At 44.3% G+C, this 18624-nt stretch overlaps 1 pseudogene; it reads right to left on the bottom strand.

The window, feature by feature from the left end:
• Positions 1–598: 598 nt before the first annotated feature.
• LOC141999000 (uncharacterized) lies at positions 599–17906 on the bottom strand (annotated as a pseudogene).
• Positions 17907–18624: the final 718 nt, after the last annotated feature.

Raw genomic sequence — 18624 nt, 5'->3', positions numbered from 1 at the left:
CGGAAGTCGATGCTAGCCTCAGTACTATGGAAGCACTCCGCCGAGTTAATGCACTTAGAGCATTTTGTATGGGGACACACACAATCGACTATATAAAAACGATTTCTAAAAAACCGACTTCTATAAATTCGACCTAATTTCATAGTGTAGACATACCCTTAGAGTGATGGCCTTTCTGGACTGCTGTTAGCAGAGTTAACCTCTGTTTCTCTTCACAGATATCGCAAAAGCATATCCTTTCCTGTTTCTCCCCACAGATATCGCAAAAGCATATCCTTTCCTGTTTCTCCCAGATGTCATACACTGAGTTATGGTGAGTACTAATGCTATTTATAATGTTTAAAGGCAAACCACATAGGAAATATGGAAAACCATAAAAAGAAAAAGGAGTACTTGTGGCACCTTAAAGACTAACAAATTTATTTGAGCATAAGCTTTCGTGAGCTACAGCTCACTTGATCGGTGAATCCGATGAAGTGAGCTGTAGCTCACGAAAGCTTATGCTCAAATAAATTTGTTAATCTATAAGGTGCCACAAGTACTCCTTTTCTTTTTGCGGATACAGACTAACACGGCTGCTACTCTGAAACCTGTCATTATGGAAAACCATGTTACTGTAAACTAAGAAGATACTGGTCACAGCAAGTAGTTATGCAGAAAGAAAAAAGTTTAATAAACACCCATTGCTTGAGATTATGGTCTTTCTTCCTCACGATCTGAGCAGCTTCTTCAGCTTGTGAAAGAGGAACCACAGGTGCCAGCTATCTTTACTCAGTTTTTAGCTCTTCTGACCCTCTCCCTTTCCTTGCTCTGAAAGAATGAATAAAAGGTCGGCTACAACCATTTTAGTAAACCTGACAAGATTAATTTAAAATACCTCAGCCTTTCAGCACACACAGCTTTACCTCATAAAGTCACTTAGCCCTGGTCTACACTAGGAGTGGGGGGAGAATAGATCTAAGTTATACAACTTCAGCTATGTGAATAACATAGACCTACTTAGACCTACTCACCGTGGTGTCTTCACTACGGTGAGTCGACTGCTGACGCTCCCCTGTTGACTCCGCCTGCGCCTTTCGCGGCGGTGGAGTACAGGAGTCGACGGGAGAGTGCTCGGGGGTCAATTTATTGTGTCTAGACTAGGCACAAGAAATCGACCCCCGCTGGATTGATCGCTGCCCACTGATCTGGCAGGTAGTGTAGACATACCCTAAGTTGCAGCATGTGCTTGGGAATTTGTAGCCTGAACCTTTGCTGCCCTCCTGCCAGGAAGTTTTTTATTTTCACATTTTCCCATGCATAGGTTATGATCTGGCCCAAGCTTTGAGACCAGTCTCAGTTATTTTGGATTTGGAGGAAGCCTATCTGCAAGCCAGATGCCAACACATCTTTCCTCATGGATCACACACCATCCCCCAGACAAAAATGCATTTTTAAGAAAAGTTGGAATATTTTCAATATTCTGAGACCTGTGCCTTACCCCTTAGCATATGTTTGGATGGTTTACTCCAAATTAAAAATAAAATTGTCTGACCTGAAACCAAAGAAGTTTCATTTTTAGTACAGGCTCACTACAAAGAACTCAAAAAAAAAATGTTTAGGCACTGTAAGGTTTCATAACCCCAGAGGTTCTCACCATTGGTCTTCCTACTGAATGAAGCAGAACTGGGTGGGGAGGGGAGTGTTCATTGTTTAAGGATAAAACTTGTCCCACCCACAGTGTGTTTGTACGTCCTGTCCCTTATGTGGGTTCTCAGGTGTTTGGTGAGTGTTGAGCTGAATCTGAAGCTTTTCCCACACTCTTCACAGTGGTAGGGCCTCTCTCCACTATGGATTCTCTGGTGCTGACTGAATATTGATCTGTTGGTGAACCTTTTTCCACACTCAGTGCATGTGAAGGGTCTCTCCCCCGTATGGATTCTCTGATGTGCAGCGAGGTGTAAGCGCCGACTGAAGCTCTTCTTGCACACTCTGCAGGCGTAGGGTCTCTCTCCCGTGTGCATTCTCAGATGCTGAGTAAGTGTTGAGCTCCCTCTGAAGCCTATCCCACACTCAGCTCATTGGAAGGGTCTCTCCCCAGTGTGGATTTTCTGATATGCAGCAAGGTTCGAGCTCCGACTGAAGCTTTTCTTGCACACTCTGCAAGTGAAGGGTCTCTCTCCTGTGTGCATTCTGCAATGCTGAATAATTGTTGAGCTCTGGCTGAAGCCCTTCCTACACTCTGTGCATATGAAGGGTCTCTTCCCTGTGTGAATTCTGCGATGTTTCAGGAGAGTGGAGCTGTGATTGAAGCTCTTGCTGCAGTCGGCACACAGGTAGGGTCTCTCTCCTGTGTGGATTCTCTGGTGATTAGTAAAGTGTGATCTGTCAGCGAACTCTTTCCTACACTCGTTGCACCTGCAGGGTATATCCCCAGTGTGGGTTCTCTGGTGCTGCATGAACATTGATCTGCTGGTGAACCTCTTCCCACAGTCAGCACATGTGAAGAGCAACTCCCTGGTGTGGGTTCTGTGGTGGTCAGTGAGGTATGAGCTTATTGTGAACCCTTTCCCACCCTCTTCATGTTTATAGGGATTACCTCCCGTGTGGATTCTCTGGTGTTTAGTGATGTGCAAACTCTGCAGGAAGTGTTTCCCAGGCCCATAGGGCCACTCCCTGCTGTGGATTCTCTGGTGTTCCATGGGGAAGGAGGCATCTCTCAAGCTCTTCCCGCCCTGGGTGCATTTGCACAGCCTGTCTCCTGTGTGAGTTCTCCGGTGTTTGGTGAGTGTGGAGCTGAACCTGAAGCTCTTCCCGCACTCTTTGCAACTGTAGGGCCGCTCCCCAGTGTGGGTTCTCTGGTGCTGCACGAACGTGGAAGTCTCTGCAAACCTTTTCCCACACTCAGCGCATGGGAAGGGTCTCTTCCCCCGTGTGGATCCTCTGATGTGCAATGCGATGTGAACTCCGACTGAAGCTCTTCTTGGAAAGCCTGCAGGCATAGAGTCTCTCTCCCGTGTGGATTCTCAGATGCTGAGTAAGGGCTGAGCTCCCAAGGAAGCCCTTCCCACATTTGGTGCATGTGTAGGGTCTCTCCCCCGTGTGGGTCCTCTGAAGTTTGAAGAGAGTGGAGCTCTGATTGAAGCGCTTCTCGCATACCCTGCAATGTGAAGGGTCTCTCCCTTGTGTGGATTCTCTGATGGTTAGTAAGATATGAACTCTCCGTGAACCCTTTCCCGCACTCTTCCCATATATAGGATTTTTCTCCTGTGTGGATTCTCTGGTGTTTAGTGACATGCGACCTCCGCTGGAAGCGTTTCCCGCACTCTCTGCACGCGTAGGGCTGCTCCCCACTGTGCATCCTCTGGTGCTCGACGACGGCAGAGCTGTCTCTGAAGCTCTTCCCACACTCCGTGCATTTGCACGGCCTGTCCCCTGTATGGGTTCTCAAGTGTTTGCTGGGTGCCGATCTGAAGCCGAAGCTTTTCCCGCACACTTTGCAGCTGTAGGGCGGCTCCCTGGTGCGGGTTCTCTGGTGCTGGTTGCAGGTTGATCTGTCGGTGAATCTTTTCCCACACTCAGCGCATTGGAAGGATCTCTCCCCTGTGTGGATTCTCTTATGTGCAGCGAGGTATGAGCTCCGACTGAAGCTCTTCCCACAGTCAGTGCAGGTGGTCAGCCTGTCTTCTCCACAGATGTGCTGACCATTAGAGGTGTCTCTCTCCTCAGGACTCTGGGAAATATTCCCTTTGGATCTGCTGCCTGATAATGTTCTAGGCTGCTCTATGTCTTCATCAGGACCTTCCTGCACAATCCCATAGTTTCCTGCAATAAAAGGAGAATCCAGAGATGATTAAATCCCCATGCTTGAGAGAAAGGGAACATTGGAAAGAGGAAACTGCAAAAAGATTTCTTCACAAATCCAGAGAACTATGAATACATTAAAGATATCCAGAGATGAATACCCTGGCCCTCAGAAGGGACAAGGGATCAGATCAGCTTCCATATCCCTGTGACAAAGTGTATGTACCTGTCCCTGAGGGAATCAGGAAGAGAGATTAAGCCCCTTTACTGGGCAGAAAGGAGGTTACCTGAGCTCCCAGAATTGGAATTCATTCAGCTGCTTAGAGGAGGAACTGACAGCTGTGTCTGAGTGAGGCAAAACCAGTAAGACAGAAGCAGAGAACTCTGGGGGGAGAAGGAGTCCTAGGAAGGAAGACTAGCAGATTTGTAGTTTCCCCCACACCCTAAGCCAGTCTGGGGAAGAGTAGTAACTGGGGAATAAATCGCATGCCCTGAACTGAGGTCTATGCCACTGACAGAGACTGCAATCCCAGTGAAACTGTTCCTGGTTTTGATTGTTTCTGGACATTTGGACGACACAAAAGGAAGTTGCCTTGCATTATTTGTGTGTCATTTGGGCTCCCCAGCACTATCATCCCAAGGCTGAGACCAGAATATTTTTCTCCCTTTTTGGGGAAAGACTTGGAGTGGCAGTTGCTCCCATTAAAATCTCCCTCTTCGCCCCCCCCTCCCTCCCCCGCTATCTGAATAATCACACAAGTAAAAGAGGAGGGTTTTTTTGCTAAAAATCAGATAGAATTGGAGGAAAGCCATGACGGATAACTTCTGAGTACCATGCAGCACTGAATGACAGCTGGACAGGAGGTGTGTGCTCCCTTTCATATGCATTCCCATAAACTGCCCCTGCACAGTGTTATTAGCAGGGGTGGCAGGGCTCTCTCCTCTTGGCTCACCCTATTAGTGGGTATTAGAACTCTGCACTCAAGTGCTGAAATTCTACTGAATCACTGTAGCAGGTAAACTCATTGACTCTGCCTAGGTTATTAATGTGAACAGTAGATTGGAATAGTTCTTTAGAGAAAGAGAACTAGAAAGGAGATGGTCCTGGATGGAAACCCTAAGGACCGCGTAGCTCAGCAATGAAGTTTAGGCTGAGGCTTGTCATAGATTTGAGTTAGGTGACAAAGCCCAGACCCAGGTTGGGAGCAGAGTCTGGAAATTGTCTTACGAACAGCCATACTGGGTCAGACCAATGGCCTATCTAGCCCAGTATCCGGTCTTCTGACAGTAGCCAATGCCAGGTGCTTCAGAAGGAATGAAGAAGAGGAGGGTAATTATCACAGGATCCATCCCGTCATCCAGTCCTAGCATCTGGCAGTGAGAGGCTTAGGGACACCCAGAGCATGTTGGATCATATTAAAGAAGTTCTGTATTAAAATCACAAATGAGTTTGATTCCCCATAGTTTAAATTCCAGGGTATTACTAATTAAGAGGTCTCTTGGGTTTTGGTACTGTTTCTCTCCCTCTATGTGTGAAACTTGCAAGCTGCTAATTGTGTTAGTACATTCTAAGACAGAATCTGTTCTCAAAGCAATTCACAGAGACTCAAAGCAATACTCTAACAACAGAAACAGCACCCAGAGACTCCCCGCCCTTTTGTTGTATTAACAATTGTGATTAAAATAGAGATAGAGGATGTATGTGGACGGATGCTTGGTGTGGATAACAACTGAATGATCAGGGAGGTGCCAGCCTAAGAATCCAGTGTCCATCGGCTGAAGAAGGCGTCAAGTGGAAATAACCAGAGGACCCCCGGAGGGCAGACTGGAATCCACCCAACAGCCTCAAGAATGGGAGAACCAAAGAACAAGATAACTTCTTGGAGCCGTCAGGAATGTGCTATCTGCTGATTGATTCAGCAACAGCATGATGAAGCAATTCCCACAGACTGGCCTAGGAAGAAATTCCTATAAAAAGAGACTCTAAAAAGTGAGAACTTTGGGGTCTGATTCTGCAAACCAACTTCCAGGAGCATCAGATGAGCATCTGACAAGGCCCTGCTCCCTCCTCATGTCCAGGCCACCTGGCCAGTGGCTTGGCATGAGCAACTCTAAGGCTGGTAACTATGATGACAACCTTGTAGAACCTCTGTGTGTGTGTGTGTGTGAATGTGTGAATAAATATGAGATTGAATGGAATGTTATAGCTATAACTAACTGCTTACTATGATAACAACCTTGCAGAACCTGTGTGTGTGTGTGTGTGTTTGTATGAATGAATGAGTGAATAAAGATGAGATTGAATGGAATGTTACAGCTGTAACTAACTGCTTACTATGATTCTTTCTGTATTCACAATAAATGTGGTATTTTGCCTTTTTCCCTTTAATAAGATCCTGCTGGTTTTTAATTTATTGGTACAACATTTTGGTGGAGAATTGCGAAAGGGGGAATATTGGTAAAAAACCTCAGTTATTGTAAATATTGGTGTGCACACCGCCAGCTCTAGTGAGCTAGGCATTTCTATTAGGTTAACCAGACCTGCTGGCCTCCGAGAAGGTAGCAGGGGACCTGCTGGCCTCCGAGAAGGTAGCAGGAAAAACAGATTAAACCAGACCTGCTGGCCTCCGAGAAGGTAGCAGGGGACCTGCTGGCCTCCGAGAAGGTAGCAGGAAAAACAGATTAAACCAGACCTGCTGGCCTCCGAGAAGGTAGCAGGGGACCTGCTGGCCTCCGAGAAGGTAGCAGGGAAGAACAGATTAAACTAGACCTGCTGGCCTCCGAGAAGGTAGCAGGGAAAACAGATTAAACCAGACCTGCTGGCCTCCGAGAAGGTAGCAGGGGACCTGCTGGCCTCCGAGAAGGTAGCAGGGAAGAACAGGTTAACCGGACCGGCTGGCCTCCGAGAAGGTAGCAGGGAGAAATAGGTTAACCAGACTTGCTGGCCTCCGGGAAGGTAGCAGGGGACCTGCTGGCCTCCGGGAAGGTAGCAGGGGAAAAACGCATAGATTAAGCTATGATTTCAGAATCTAGGCTGTGTCACTTGCTAAGTAATACCAGCAGTGACAAAGAGATTGAAATATCCATGTTAAGATGTTTAAAAGAAAACAGGGTAAGCCAGTACCAGAGGGAGGAATGGAGTCAGAAGGAACTCCAACCTCACCTTTTGTTAAAGAAATTACACCTTTTAAACAAAACCTTCAAAAATTTGGGCACAGTCCTTGGACTAAACAAGCCCTAGCTGATCTCTGCACTATTTCGGACCTAGAGGATAGATTGGCTCAGTATATCCTCATATACAAACCTTCTAGTGCTGCCAAAAGAGATGCAGCAGCAATTTGGTTGTTGTGGGAGGCATGTAAGGATTCTTCCCTCCGCTTGTCTTCATGTAAAGAGGAAAAGGCACAAACGGAAAAGGGAGCAGACAATTGGAAGGTGCTGGCTACAAATACCCAAAGCCAGCTGAAAATAGTGAAAGAGGCACTCCAGGAATACAAAAAGAGTGAAAAAGTTAACTCTGCAGAGGCTGGAGGGAATTAAGCAGCTAAACTTTGTGAAAATGTTAAAAAGGAAAAAAAAGTGTTAGAGAAAGAGCATTCTTGGTTTCTTTGCAGCCATTCTGAGGGAAAAATGGGCCCTTTTCCAAAGGAATGTCTGTAAATTAGCCAGGCAAAAGAAACTGATTAAAATCATTTGACTGGACAATTTAGTCAAATTTGCTAAAAGAACATAAGGGGGTTCTATTGGAACTTAACTGCCTCAAATGTATAAAGGGAATGTAAGATGTAAAAAAACAGAGCAACGTGGAAGGGATGTTAAAGAAAAGAAAATGTGTATGTATCTATCTGTGTGTGTGTAAATATGTAAAGTTCTAAGGACCAGTTGGTTTTGTTTTTGTTTTAAATAATGCCACTAAAAATCCATTTGACTCTTTAATTCAAAGTTGCAAAACTGACAGACCTTTTTGCTAGACACAGGTAATTAGTGCTGTTTGGCTTTGGGATTTGGCATTCAACCCTTAAAAGGTAACTCAATGCTTTACAAAATTTAAAATGTTTTTAAGTTGTGGCTGCAGCTGGGCAGTCAAAATCAGGAGAATATAAAAAAAAAATTTTTCTCGATTCTTTTTGTTTGTTTGTTTGTTTTTGTAACAAAATAACAGATGAGAGTTGTAGAAAAAAAAAAAAATTAAAAAAAAAACAGTGCCTCTCTGAAGCAACAGCAGGGGTGAGGTGCACAAAACAAAAAGAAGCAATGTGAGAAACACTGAGTCTTAAAATGGCTCTGAGTAATCAGACTGTCACTTTGATAAAGGTACATGAAACCTCTGCAAGCAAAAAAAAGGAATAGTGACACCTTATGTAAAAATGGATCTGGATAATGTTATAGAAGTTAAACTATGGAAGGAATGTGCATTTGCCCCAGAACATGTGCAGGGTATATTGTAGAAGGGGCAAAAGAAATGCAAACATACCATGCTACTTAATTAAAATGCTATTAGGGCTCCAAAGGGAGCCACAATAGGTTGGGTTTTCTTTTTCAGATTGCTGTGTGTTTTGGAAGCAGAAGTTAAAAGTAATCAAAACTCTGGTGAAAGCTGATTGTGTCCCTTTTAAGATAGAGTCTCTGAGCTGCTGATGGCTTTAAATCCAAAAGCAGGAAGCTTCTGTGAAAATGCAAATTACCTAAATGATAAAGGAAGGAAAGAACTAGCAGCACAAAGGAGCTGCAGATAAAGGACACACCTGGTCAGCAAACAAATTGCCTAAATAAAAGGCATGGGATAACAAGATAATTTTAATAAATTTAATGATAATAAGTATCCCTGTAACAACGTATAGTGTGTATGATTTTTGGAAAAACCCTTTAAGGTCGTATGGTAATGATGCTTCTCAGTTATTACCTGTAAATAAAACTTAAAGCTTAACACAGCAGGAAAAACATTATAAACTTGGTCTGCTGTATAAGAAGGAAAACTCAGGGATTTAATGACTAAACAGTGGGATAATTTCCCCATAACCCTTAAAAGATAAAAGCCATTGAAACCTGGCCCACCTATAGAACAAAAACAGGAAAATGTGGGGGCAATTCCTCTGTTTTGCCTGCAATCAGCAAGGGTATTTGTAAAAGAAATATTTTAAGCAATAATCTGCCACCCCAAAAGGGGTAGAAACATGTTCTTTTTGTCTTTCAGAAAAATCAGGAAAAGCTGATGCCAGCTGAAAAGTAACCCAATACCATGAATCTACTGTCACAATAGAAATTGTGTTTTGTGTTCTATGTTTTGTCTTGTGTTTTGTCTTGTTGCTAGCACTGTTGTGTGTTTAAAAAAAAAAAAAAAAAAAAAAAAAGATACTGAAGACCTGCAGGAACTTAAAAATAAATTAAGCTCTCTGTCCCAGCTACAGGACAGCCTGATACAAAAACAAGTACATGCCAACGTAGACTTGGTCCAAATTGGTCTGGGTAACCTAAAAGGCCGATGGAATCTTTAGTAATGGCTTAATACTACCACATGGCTTATCCATTAAAAAAAAAAAAAGATATTAGAAATAGGAAACTACACAGCCATAGCTCTGGGATGCACTGAAATGCAGATACTTGCACGAGCTACTTTGGAACACAAAATGTTCTGGGTCATATTGGGAAATATTAAGGTTTGATGCATTTGTTAAAAAAGAAAGAGATCATTGTTTGACACTTATCAATATGAATGGATTCAATATGTTTCCAGTATTGTAAAACCAGACTTGTTAATGGGAGAAATTGTTGTCAAAATTGCACACCAACAGTCCCTGGAGGCAAAGGTATTGAAGGTTAGCCCACTCCCCATATTACACATGGGATCCTTCTGGCTACCCTGGACCTTGAGCCAGTGGGCTGGGGAGGGAGGGAAGCTATTGGACACTAGAGGTTGTACCGAATGGACTCCTCAAAAGTGGGTGTGCCTCACCTTGCCTGTTGCCCCAGAACCTTGTAGTAAAGATACATCACTAGGATCGTGTATGTGGCATGAATTGGAATCACAAACTCAAATTGCCTCACAGTACCTTCTCTTGAATAGGCTACATAGAAAGTGACACTGACGATTATAAATCTTAGTGTCAAAAGGGGGATTATGTTGGATCATATTAAAGAAGTTCTGTATTAAAATCACAAATGAGTTTGATTCCCCATAGTTTAAATTCCAGGGTATTACTAATTAAGAGGTCTCTTGGGTTTTGGTACTGTTTCTCTCCCTCTATGTGTGAAACTTGCAAGCTGCTAATTGTGTTAGTACATTCTAAGACAGAATCTGTTCTCAAAGCAATTCACAGAGACTCAAAGCAATACTCTAACAACAGAAACAGCACCCAGAGACTCCCCGCCCTTTTGTTGTATTAACAATTGTGATTAAAATAGAGATAGAGGATGTATGTGGACGGATGCTTGGTGTGGATAACAACTGAATGATCAGGGAGGTGCCAGCCTAAGAATCCAGTGTCCATCGGCTGAAGAAGGCGTCAAGTGGAAATAACCAGAGGACCCCCGGAGGGCAGACTGGAATCCACCCAACAGCCTCAAGAATGGGAGAACCAAAGAACAAGATAACTTCTTGGAGCCGTCAGGAATGTGCTATCTGCTGATTGATTCAGCAACAGCATGATGAAGCAATTCCCACAGACTGGCCTAGGAAGAAATTCCTATAAAAAGAGACTCTAAAAAGTGAGAACTTTGGGGTCTGATTCTGCAAACCAACTTCCAGGAGCATCAGATGAGCATCTGACAAGGCCCTGCTCCCTCCTCATGTCCAGGCCACCTGGCCAGTGGCTTGGCATGAGCAACTCTAAGGCTGGTAACTATGATGACAACCTTGTAGAACCTGTGTGTGTGTGTGTGTGTGTGTGTGTGTGTGTGTGTGTGTGTGTGTGTGTGTGTGTGTGTGTGTGTGTGTGTGTGTGTGTGTGTGTGTGTGTGTGAATAAATATGAGATTGAATGGAATGTTATAGCTATAACTAACTGCTTACTATGATAACAACCTTGCAGAACCTGTGTGTGTGTGTGTGTGTGTTTGTATGAATGAATGAGTGAATAAAGATGAGATTGAATGGAATGTTACAGCTGTAACTAACTGCTTACTATGATTCTTTCTGTATTCACAATAAATGTGGTATTTTGCCTTTTTCCCTTTAATAAGATCCTGCTGGTTTTTAATTTATTGGTACAACAAGCATGGAGCTGCATCACTGACCATCTTGGCTAGTAGCCATTGGTGAACTTATCCTCCATGCCAGGGGCAGCGTGCTGCGTTAAGGATGGCGTATGATGCCTACTTATTGACAGATACATTCTATGCCTGGTACTGCTATGGGAGCCTGTTTGTAAATTAGTTTATCTCACAACGGACAATTCATAATCCCTCCATCCTGTGACATGACTTCCCTTTTCGTAGACATTCGCTGTATTAGAAAACCATCACCTTGTTTTCTGGATCTGAGGTATCACTCCTTATCCCCTTCCTTCCTTCCCTGAGTGCAAAAAAGCCCCCCAAAACCAAAAAACCCCACTGACAGATGACCACATGTGCACCACACTGCAGCAGCGTGGGACAGGTCTGAATGTTAAGTGCTCTCTGTCTTCAGCTGCTTAAAAAAAAAAAAAAAAATCAGCACCTTTCTTCCACTCCATGCCCACCACACATAAATGAGTGGTGTCCTGTTGCTGCCTGACTCCCCACTACTTGTTCTCTGTGCCTGTGTGAATGCACAATTCACAGTCTGCACAGCATGAATTTGGGAGGGGTGAAAGCCAGAAGCAATTTGTTATGGAATCAGTTTTCAGTGCTGTTAGGGAGTGATGGCAATCTCTATAGAGAAAGCAGAAACTGGGTTTCCATCATTAGCTCAATTTTGGCATCCAGCCCAAGAATTCACAAAAAAGACAAATTGGCCTCAAAATTAGGAGGTTTGATCAGCGATTGAGGTAGAAGTTTTCTACCAAGTTTGAAGCAAACTGGACAAGCGGCTCCTGAACTTTGGACCCAGTCATTGGGGCCGGAGAGAGTGAAATGACTCTGTAGACCAATATTAGGGCACCCACCGGTTGGTGGGAGACACTGGGTCTAGGGCCCCTGCTCCAGTCACTTTAATTATTTGTCCACAGTGGAACAGCTTCCACAAGAGAGACTGAGAGAGCCCTACAGCAGAATATCCCATAGCCAAGTGGTTAGAGCACTCTCCTGAGGTAGGAGACTCCTGTTCAAATTTTCTCCCCCAGGCCTGCCTGAGGAGGGAGAACTAAACCTAGGTCTCCCACATCCCCAGTGAGTGCTCTGATCACTGAGCTAAAAGTTGTAAGGTGGGCACCACCACCGCCTCCTCCCCTGGCCATTTTGTGTGGAGCAAGGCAGGAGCCTAACGCATTCCCTCAAGAAGCAGCTTAGGCGCCTAATCGAATTGACTCTAGGTGGCTGGTTCCTGTTTGTGGATCACTAAGCACATATAGGTGCCTCCCTGCTGCCTGGACTTAGGTGTCTCTGAGAAGGATGGAGCTTAGTACACACTCCTCTGGTCAGCATTTCCCTTTGGCTAGGTTAGGCGAGTCCACACCTAACTTGCTAGCTTTTGTGGATCGCATTCTTAGGCGTCTAGCTCTCTTCCTTCATAGTACAGGGAACCAAGGTGCCTAATTCAGGCTATGTAGATCACAGTGTTGTTCCTGTATTTTTTTCTAGGCGCCTAAAAGTTAGGCGCTGTGACACTCAGCATTACAACCCCTGAGTCTCTTAGTGGATCCCACCCTGAGTCTCCTATGCTGTTTCCTTAGAGAAAATCTTCAAAGTTCAACCCAATCATTAGGGTGATTTGCAAATGGAAGAAGAATCTCTCTCTCCAAAGGCTTGCAGGGTGGACAGATGAAACTTTTGAGACCTGTGGATGAGTGGGACAGGAAATGGATTAGGTTTGTGGTGAAGGAGGCCTAGCTACCAGGCCTTCCTGTGAGAAGGTTGTAGGGCAGCTGGCAAGGGTTAAGGTTCTGTGTGCAGGATGGAGGAGAGTGGATTAAGAAGCCTGGCCAATACAGGGATTTTTGGGGTTCTGGAAATGGGTAGGAGAGGGATCGGAATGGATCAGGGTTGTAGAGGAGGGGGTCTAGATATCACTCAGGCCTTTTCAAGAAAGGGTTGTAGGAGCTAGAATTGGGTTCTAGGGTTGAAGGGGATAAATTGCACTCTGGCGCAATCTGATTTATGCTATGGAGATCAGGAGACAAGGGAAAGCAGAGGAAACAAGAAAGAGGAAGAATGATGAAGAGACAGCAAAACAAAGGCAGAACTGTACAAAATGACTCCTAAGGTGCACTGCAGGAAGTGGCAAGAATGCTCCCTCGTTCACCTCCAAACCCAGTTCACACCTATCTGTGGTTCTTGTTTGAGAAATGTAACTTAAGTCTGTGGTTCTTTGGGAGGAGAGAAGAGGAGTGAGGGGGAAGAGACAAGAGACAGAGGGACCCTGAGAAGGAGTAAGCAGCCAAGGGGGAAGAGATAATGGGATATGGAGAGAGCATAAAGAGAATCTGAAATGGATAGTTCTGCGAACAGTGTTTACTTATGCAGGCTAATCAACTCTGTGAAGGGAACAATGGTTAAATTCTGGGCTAAAGATTCAAGGACTCATGCACAAAGATATAACAAATAAGATTCTGCTATAGATCAGAGGATGTGGTAGTGGGGCAGCAGCTTTTTTTCCTCAGAAGACCAAAACTAGCTAACTGTTCACCCACCCCCTTTATTTTTTATTCATTTCTTTTTTTTTTTTTTTTTGCTTTACCACTTTGAGATACCTATCCTGCTGCCATCCATGACCACCATGGAGAATCAACGCATTCTCTCTTCTAATAGAGAAGTTAAGCTGTTGGTTTTTTTCATTAGAAATGGTGTATGCATAGAACTTGATATTGTGACTATATAATGAAACTGATGATCAGGTTTGTTTCCATGATTCAGGGTAAGAATCATGACATTTTCTTTTTGCTATTGCACATGGACAACAGGACACAGACTCAGCCATCGCATATCAGCTAACAAGATGAAAGAGAGCAGATACATTATTATTAGAATCCCAGCTTTTTATTTCACTCGTTGCCTCACCTGTGCAGTCGACCATCAGGATCTCCATTTCCTCAGAGTGCTGGAGATCTGGGAGAAATGGCTCTTCCCCTCTTTCCAACTGGGCTATCATCTCAGGCTTGGGAATTGGAAATCCTGGTCATTGGAAAAGATGTGTTAACAGCTGGCTAATGTTTGAGTGCTTGTCACAAAGAATGGTCATGATTTTTATTAGCCCACATTGTTTTACTAGAGGCAAGGGTATAATCCAAATAGAGAGAACATTGTCATGAGTCCTGTTGGAAGAGTAAGTAACTGTTGGGAGATGTGTTGTAATCTCTGAAGGAGAATCAGGGATCTCTACACACAGGAAAATAAGACAACTGACACAGTGTAAAAAATTAAATTACTTACCCATTTCTAAGCCTGCAGAGAAACTCTGGTTTTGTGTTCAAGAATGAGCCCTAGGGCTCTTCCCACAGGAGTTTTCCCTCTTGCAAAGACAGAGCCAGTCTTAGTACGTAATACAATGGTGAGAGTATGAGGGTATAGGTACAAACTATTCTATCCCAATAGAAAGCTCTGGGAATTAGCTCCACTGCTGTATTTCAGAATCCTCCTTTGAAAGGGAATTGGTATGGCGAGGATGGTCTCTTCTTGCATTGGTTCTGGGCACCACAGGGACTGATCTTCTAATTCTAAGGGGGCAGGGAAGGATACTGAGCAGAAGCTGACCATAGACACTTCCGAGACTGCACAGCTTCTTATATGTATGAGAGTCGTACCCAGGGAGATCAGAGTCTCATAATTTTCCTGCATGACTTCCTTGTAGATTTCCCTCTGCTCTTCATCCAAGAGGCCCCACTCTGCCTCACAGAAATGCAAAGCCACCTCATCGAAGGTCATCAGCATCTGAAACAAGAATTCCTACTCAGTGCCTGTTGGCCTGCAACAATCCAACCATTCAGTCACAGGGCACGGAGCAGAGGCAGAATAAAAAGTCCTTCCAGCACTGTGGGTAGGATCCTCATACTGTGCCTGCACAAGACATCACTAGCATCATGTATCTGATGCAGGAGACAAGCAAGAAAATAAGTGGAAGAGGGACAGAATGAGGTTTTATTTTGTATGAACAATTTCCTCCCTTTCACCCTTAGAGTTATTAACCACTCCCTCCTCCCAACTGGGTTTTGGTTTCCAACAAACCTAAATTCTCAACATGAAGTTAGTGGAAACCACTGAATTTCACCTGGTCTTGTATCAAACCCTGTGACAAGTGTGAATGGTGAAATCATAAGTAGGCCCAAGAACCTTTGAAAGGTTCATGAGTCTGTCATAGAATTATTAAAGCTGGAAGTGAAACAGATCTGTTATGTAATGTCTAGTCTATCCCTCTGCCAGAGCAAGATTGCTCCCTACAGAAAAATAGTGCACTGTTCAGTGTAGTTATAAGTGTTCCAAGCGATGGTACCCCTACCATTTCCCTTGGGACATTATTCTACATCCTAGTAGGTATCTCAGAATGTCTTTTCTGATATTCATACTAAATTTCTCCCTTTTTTCATCTCATCACTCCTAGAAATACTCCCCTGTGCCTCCCTAAATAATTCCTCTGCCTCCTCCGTGTTTGTACCCTTCAAATACTTGTAAAAAATTCTCTCTCCTCCAAAGTGGCACTTTTTATCTTCCCTTGGTCAAGGCCCACCAGATCTGTGAACATTTTTGTTGCTTTCCTCTGAACTCTAATTCCTTGATACCTTTCTGGTAATCAGGGACTGGATTCTGCTCTGTTGCACAAGCTGAGCCAATAAAAGTGGGCTTTAAAGCCCCCTGCCCCATGAGTATCCCTGGCATGGGAAACCCTCTGTGGAAACCTCGACAGCACCCCTCTGTGCAAGGGATGTTTTGGGGCAGGCTGCGTGAAGGCAGAAAAGGGAATGGTTGGAGTGCCCTAGTTATTCTGCATACTGGAAGCCACCCGGGCAATTGCAGCCACGTGACAAGTTAGGGAAGACCTCAGGGTGCTGAACTGGCCCCAGGTCAGGATGAGCGTGGCCTATGGGAACCAGAACTGACTGCAGGATTCCTGATGCACCTGCATCAGAGACAGAGGGATTATTGCCTTCTCGATCTGTGCCACTTTTGTGTGTGTGTGTGTCTCTCTCAACATTTATAATTGCACTGGCCTATTCTGCTACCACATTATATTCCAAATTTATGTATTATTTGCTTCTCACTTTATGGCTCTTTAGGCCTTTCTGTTCTCCAGGTTTCTCCCTCCCATTGAATACTGCAGTTTTGGTTATTCTCCCCTCCCAAGAGCTATTTAACTTTTGTTTTCCCCCTTGAATACTTCTATTTTCTCTAGTATTTGCAACACACCTGCCCCAGAGTGCTCGGTGTGGGGAATCACCCAACCCATCCACAGGGAAATAGCAGTAGGAGTCTCATGGACAGAAGAAGAAAGATTGTTTCCAGCTCCTTCCTGGAGCTCACTCCCCTCCACCCCTATGAGGAGAGTGGCTGGAGAGGACAGAGAGTTTCTTGTCCCAAGATGAGTTTGGAACCTCCCCATCACACCTCTCCACCGGGAATGAAGGGGTGAGGATAGACTTCACTTTGGGTTTATTTTATGCTAATAACCCAGTCACCAAGAAGAGGTGTGGTTATTGGACATATGCCTCTATGGATTATTCCTGGGAATCTGTGAAGGGGAAACTGAGGCAGGGTGCTGCAGAGCCATCGCTGCCCAGCAGAGGATGCTACAGAGGAGGTGTACTCTTTGACATCAAGTTTCATGAACATGCTGTTTACTCCTTCAAGATCTTTAATAGAGATGATACGGAAAACCAATTACCCATTCCCCACTAGACACCATTCCTCCCCTACAGGGCCTAGCCTGAGTTTCACATTTGTAACAAAATCCAGAGTCAGGTGAGTCTCTTAAAACTAGAGCTGTATGAAATGTCCAGAATGACAGGAAAGAGGAACATTAAAAAATGAAAGTGACAGCAAAAGGAGGATGAGTGTTAGATCTTATAATCATAAGCACCAACAAGAAGGGAAAGGAATGATCTAATCTGGACCCAACGGTATGAATGAGTGTAAAATGATGAAAGGGATAAAAGGCAAATTTAGGCTGACTATCAGTAATTGTTTATTAGAATGCAAATTAGCTTGCTAAAGGAAGTGGCAAAAGCCCCATCATTTGAAACAAGACAGGGCAAACCTCTAGAAAATACAGCCACATTTTTTTTTTTAAAGGTGCCAAAAATTAGAGTATTAGACCATATTTAGGCAACTAAGTGGCCTGATGTAAAATGCATCATGTAAAAGCTCACTATGTCACCCAGACCACAGGACAGATGTATACAGAATTACATGAGTTCATGCACAATCATCATTTTAAAACTGAACAGCTCAACAACATTTTGCTTGTATAAAGTACTTTAAAACTCAAGAATTTCAGGCAGTAAATTAAGCCTCAGTTCCTCTGTGAGCTTGGCAAGTATCCTCCCCAATGCACAGGGAGTTAAGTGACTTGCCCAATATCACAGAATCTATGGTAGAGCTGGGAATAGAATCCAGATGCCCTTTCTTCCAGTCCCAGGTATTAACCACAAGACAACATTACTCTTCTACCTTTTGTTCCTTATGTGTAGGCCTATCAGACTGTGTAGGCCTTTTGCTCACCATATTTCCTCCCTCTGTGATCTTCATCTTCTCCTGATCAAACTGACAATTCTCTTCCTGTTCCTCTGCTTCCATCTCCTCTTCTTCTTGCTCCTGAGGAAGCAAGTCAGGAAAAACGACAGATTTAGAAGGGAACAGAAATGTGGATGAAACACAGTTTGAACTATTCCTACTTCAATTACTCAGCCGAAGGAATTAGACACAATTTTGCCCCAGCTGACACTTTTCATACATAATACAACATCTCAGAGGCTGTTAAAATGGCCATTCCCCATTTCAGAGCACTTCTGTGAAAAGACTGAGGGAAGCTGTGGGAATCAGACCTGTTAGATTGCAGCATTTCCTATGTATACTGTCTGCACAGAGCCCAGAGGGAGGAACATCAGTTTTGGGAGGAACCCTTTTAGAGAAACACCAGGGAGGGAACATGAGCCAGGAGGCAGGCTATGCAGAGAAGCTGATTTGGAGCTACTGAGCCTCACACTGAGGTAAAGTGCAGAGATTAAGTGATCTATGGAGCGCTCAGCTGCAATGCAGCACAAGGTGCTTGAAGGACGAAAGCACTGCTGCTTCCAACAAAATAAGCACACAGGAACTGCTGAAGAGAACAGGGGAAAGAGACAAAGACCTGCAATTCCCCCTAGTTTAAAATATTCCAGGTGTATTCATTTTAGCAGCAGAAACAGGCTAATGAACTGCAAACACATACTCAGCAAGAGAAGAACCAGGTAAAAGTAAAAGGGTAGGTCATCTTGTCTGTTTCTCATTCCGTCTTCACCCCCATCCCAGCCCAATCCCAGTCTGCTTTCATAAATCACCTAAAAAAACTACAGTTATCTTACTGTAGCCAGACAGCCAGCCCCCCCCCCCGCTCAGACCAGCATTGCTGGAAACACACGGGAGCCAAAACACCAGGGCACTCCAGCACAGCCTTTGAAGCTGAGAGAAGCACAGGTGTGCTGCGACAATGTGCCTCTGGGAACGTATACAACAACTGGGCTCACAGCAGGCAGAGGCGCTGTGACAGACATGGCTCTTAGCCCCTACTAAAACAGCATGA

The sequence above is a fragment of the Natator depressus genome, chromosome 1 (genome assembly GCF_965152275.1).
Source record: "Natator depressus isolate rNatDep1 chromosome 1, rNatDep2.hap1, whole genome shotgun sequence".
NCBI lineage: Eukaryota > Metazoa > Chordata > Testudines > Cheloniidae > Natator > Natator depressus.
Note: the sequence above shows the minus strand (reverse complement) of the source record. Positions and strands in the feature narration are given on the sequence as shown.